Source organism: Arachis hypogaea, chromosome 12 (assembly GCF_003086295.3).
Source record: "Arachis hypogaea cultivar Tifrunner chromosome 12, arahy.Tifrunner.gnm2.J5K5, whole genome shotgun sequence".
In the NCBI taxonomy this organism is placed as follows: Eukaryota; Viridiplantae; Streptophyta; class Magnoliopsida; order Fabales; family Fabaceae; genus Arachis; species Arachis hypogaea.
In genome coordinates, this window is record NC_092047.1 from 59,306,194 (window position 1) to 59,311,284 (window position 5,091).

Consider the following 5,091-nt stretch of genomic DNA (forward strand, 5'->3'; position numbering starts at 1 on the left):
GATGTATCCTCTACTTGTCCATAAGCCTATTTTCTTGAGTTGTCTGCCATCTCTAATGAGACTTTGGCAGCTTGCACCTCAAAGATCCCAAGTTTCTCCATTACAGAGAGTGGCATTAAGTTTATGCCTGACCCCAGGTCACACAGAGCCTTCTCAAAGGACATGGTGCCTATGTTACAGGGAATTAGGAATTTACCAGGATCCTGTTTCATTTGAGGTAATTTCTGCCTATCCAATGCATTAGTTCATTGGTGAGCAAGGGAGGTTCATCTTCCCAAGTCTCATTACCAAATAATTTGGCATTCAGCTTCATGATTGCACTAAGGTACTTAGCAACTTGCTCTTCAGTAACGTCTTCATTCTCTTCAGAAGAAGAATACTCATCAGAGCTCATGAAGGGAAAAAGGAGGTTCAATGGAATCTCTATGGTCTCTAGATGAGCCTCAGATTCCTTTGGTTCCTCAAAGGGAAACTCCTTATTGGTTACTGAGCGTCCCAGGAGGTCTTCCTCACTAGGATTCACGTCCTTCTCCTCCCTTGTAGGTTCGGCCATGATGGTCAAATCAATTGCCTTGCACTCTCTCTTTGGATTTTCTTCTGTATTGCTTGGGAGAGTACTAGGGGGAGTTTCAGTGACCCTTTTACTCAGCTGGCCCACTTGTGCCTCCAAATTTCTAATAGAGGACCTTGTTTCATTCATGAAACTTACAGTGGCCTTAGATAGATTAGAGACTATATTTGCTAAGCTATATGGATTCTGCTCAGAATTCTCTGTCTGTTGCTGAGTGGATGATGGGAAAGGCCTGCTATTGCTAAACCTGTTTCTTCCACCATTATTAAAGCCTTGTTGAGGCTTTTGTTGATCCTTGCATGAGAAATTTGGATGATTTCTCCATGAGGGATTATAGGTGTTTCCATAGGGTTTACCCATATAATTCACCTCTGCTATTGCAGGGTTCTCAGGATCATAAGCTTCTTCTTCAGAAGAGGCCTCTTTAGTACTGTTGGATGATTCCTTCAATCCATTCAGACTCTGAGAAATCATATTGACTTGCTGAGTCAATATTTTGTTCTGAGCCAATATGGCATTCAGAGTATCAATTTCAAGAACTCCCTTCCTCTGAGGTGTCCCATTACTCACAGGACTCTTTTCAGAAGTGTACATGAACTGGTTATTTGCAACCATGTCAATGAGTTCTTGAGCTTCTGTAGGCATTTTCTTTAGGTGAATGGATCCACCTGCAGAATGGTCCAATGACATCTTTGATATTTCAGACAGACCATTATAGAATATATCCAGGATGGTCCATTCTGAAAGCATGTCAGAAGGACACTTTTTGGTCAGTTCCTTGTATCTCTCCCAAGCTTCATAGAGGGATTCACCTTCTTTCTGTCTGAAGGTTTGAACATCCACTCTAAGCTTGCTAAGCTTTTGAGGAGGAAAGAACTTGGCTAAGAAAGCCGTGACCAGCTTATCCCAAGAGTTCAGGCTATCTTTAGGTTGAGAGTCCAACCATATTCTAGCTCTGTCTCTTACAGCAAATGGGAAAAGGATAAGCCTATAGACCTCGGAGTCAACCCCATTAGTCTTAACAGTATCACAGATCTGTAAGAATTCAGTTAAGAACTGAAAAGGATCTTCTGATGGAAGTCCATGAAACTTGCAGTTCTGTTGCATTAGAAAAACTAATTGAGGCTTTAGCTCAAAATTGTTTGCTCCAATGGCAGGGATTGAGATGCTTCTTCCATGTAAATTGGAATTTGGTGCAGTAAAGTCACCAAGCATCTTCCTTGCATTGTTATTATTTTCGGCCATATCTCCTTCTTTTTTGAAAATTTCTGTCAGATTTTCTCCAGAGAGTTGTGCTCTAGCTTCTCTTAGCTTCCTCTTCAGAGTCCTTTCAGGTTCAGGATCAGCTTCAACAAGAATGTTCTTATCCTTGTTCCTGCTCATATGAAAAAGAAGAAAACACAAAAGAAAATATGGAATCCTCTATGTCACAGTATAGAGATTCCTTTATGTGAGTAGAAGAAGAAAAGAAATTCGAACACAGAAAGAGGGAGAGGGTTCAAATTTTTAAGAAGAAGAGAAGTGTTAGTAGATAAATAAATAATTAGAAGGACACCAAGAACACTATGATGCATGCAAGAACACTATGAATGTCAAGATGAACACCAAGAACACTTTGAATGTCAAGATGAATACCAAGAACTTATTTTTGAAAATTTTAAAGAAAAGAAGAACATGCAAGACACCAAACTTAGAAATTTTCAATGCTGAGACATTAATAATTCAAAAATACATATGAAAAACAAGAAAAGACACAAAACAAGAAATTTTAAAGATCAAACAAGGAGACTTACCAAGAACAACTTGAAGATCATGAAGAACACCATGCATGAGTTTTCGAAAAATGCAAGAAAGAGATAAACATGCAATTGACACTAAAATTAAGAATTGACACTATACTTAAACAAGAAACACAAAATTATTTTTGGTTTTTATGATTTTATTTATTTTTTTGGTATTTTTCGAAAATTCTTTGGAAAAAGCAAAATAAGGATTTCAAAATTTTTAATAAGAATTCCAGGAATCTGCAATGTTAGTCTAAAGCTCCGGTCCAGGAATTAGACATGGTTTACTAGCCAGCCAAGCTTTCAGTGAAAGCTCCGGTCCAAAATACTAGACATGGCCAATGGCCAGCCAAGCTTCAGCAGATATTGCCTACCTCCCATGTATACAACAACTATGTGTGTAACTGCCAAATGGGTGAAGATCAACAAGCTCTTGTGATGATAAGTTGAAACCCCGGTCCAAAAGATTAGACATGGCTTACAGCCAGCTAGGATTAAACAAATCATCATGAAACACTAGAATTCATTCTTAAAAATTCTGAAGAACATAAAATAATTTATTTTTGAAATTTTTTTATATTATTTTCAAAAATAAGAAATAAAAAAATCTTAAAAATAAAATAAAATTACCTAATCTGAGCAACAAGATGAACCGTCAGTTGTCCAAACTCGAACAATCCCCGGCAAGGCGCCAAAAACTTGGTGCACGAAATTGCGATCATCAACAATGGCACCAAAGACTTGGTGCTCTCAAACGTGAATCACACTTTGTCACAACTTCGCACAACTAATCAGCAAGTGCACTGGGTCGTCCAAGTAATACCTTACGTGAGTAAGGGTCGATCCCACGGAGATTATCGGCTTGAAGCAAGCTATGGTCACCTTGTAAATCTCAGTCAGGCGGATTCAAATGGTTATGGTGAATTGATAATAAAAATATAAATAAAATATAAACTAGGATAGAGATACTTATGTAGTTCATTGGTGAGAATTTCAGATAAGCGTATAGAGATGCTTTCGTTCCTCCTGAACCTCTGCTTTCCTTCTGTCTTCATCCAATCATTCATACTCCCTTCCATGGCAAGCTTATGCAGGGCATCACCGTTGTCAATGACTACATCCCGTCCTCTCAGTGAAAATGGTCCAAAATGCGCTGTCATCGCACGGCTATTCATCTGTCGATTCTCGATCATACTGAAATAGGATTTAGTCATCCTTTTGCGTCTGTCACTACGCCCAGCACTCGCAAGTTTGAAGCTCGTCATAGCTATCCCTTCCCAGATCTTACTCGGAATACCACAGACAAGGTTTAGACTTTTCGGATCTCAAGAATGGCCGCCAATAATTCTAGCTTATACCACGAAGACTTTGATCTCATGAAATAGAAGGCTCGGTTGTCAAGCGAGGCAACCATGCGTCATGAACCAGAAGGCTAAGAGATATGCACTTAAGCGATTGCAAGTAGAATGGAGGTGGTTGTCAGGCACGCGTTCATGGGTGAGAATGATGATGAGTGTCACGGATCATCACCTTCCTCAGGTTGACGAACAAGTGTATATCTTAGATAAGAAATAGGCTTGAGTTGAATAGAAAAACAATAGTACTTTGCATTAATTCATGAGGAACAGCAGAGCTCCACACCTTAATCTATGGTGTGTAGAAACTCTACCATTGAAAATATATAAGAACAAGGTCCAGGCATGGCCGAGAGGCCAGCCCCTCCAAAACGTGATCAAAAGATCAAAAGACAATCCAAAGATGTAAATACAATAGTAAAAAGTTCTATTTATACTAAACTAGTTACTAGGGTTACAGAAATAAGTAAATGATGCAGAAATCCACTTCCGGGGCCCACTTGGTGTGTGCTTGAACTGAGCATTGAGCTTTACACGTGTAGAGGTCTTCCTTGGAGTTAAATGCCAGTTTGTAACTTGTTTCTGGCGTTTAACTCTGCTTTGCAACCTGTTTCTGGCGTTTAACTCCAGAATAGGGCAGAGAGCTGGCATTGAACGCTAGTTTGCGTCATCTAAACTCGGGCAAAGTATAGACTATTACATATGGCTGGAAAGCCTTGGATGTCTACTTTCCAACGCAATTGAGAGAGCGCCATTTGGAGTTCTGTAGCTCCAAAAAATCCATTTTGAGTGCAGGGAGGTCAGAATCCAACAGCATCTGCAGTCCTTCTTCAACCTCTGAATCTGATTTTTGCTCAAATCCCTCAATTTCAGCCAGAAAATATCTAAAATCATAGAAAAATACACAAACTCATAGTAAAGTCCAGAAATGTAATTTTAAATTAAAAACTGATAAAAATATATTAAAAACTAACTAAATCATACTGAAAACTATGTAAAAACAATGCCAAAAAGCGTATAAATTATCCGCTCATCAACTGACGTGGCGAAAATTGGCGGATTAAGAAATTAATATAAGAGATACGTTACAAGTACAGTTCTTAACCAATAAAAATCTGCTTATCAATTTAGAAGGGTTGTCACAAAAATTAGAATTAAAATACTGGGAGTATGAATCCCAGGTCGTCTCCCAACGAGTTGCGGAAAGGTGTGCTATTTTATTAATCAGATATTTTCAAAAATGGCTTTGAGTTTGATAAACAGGAAATTAAATCGGAGAATTTATATAATTTAAATAAAAGTCTTGATCGGGAGTAGATTAGTCGGAAAGTCTATCCTTGTTGAAGTTCTTCCAAGATTAATTGATAATTGAAGGTTGTTC

The 5,091-nt window shown here is 38.5% G+C and overlaps 1 non-coding gene across 1 annotated transcript; it reads left to right on the forward strand.

Annotated features, from left to right (window-relative positions):
* Positions 1 to 1,315: 1,315 nt before the first annotated feature.
* Positions 1,316 to 1,423, forward strand: LOC112731812 (small nucleolar RNA R71). The gene has a single exon (XR_003167570.1). It is a non-coding gene; the product is annotated as a small nucleolar RNA R71 (small nucleolar RNA).
* Positions 1,424 to 5,091: the final 3,668 nt, after the last annotated feature.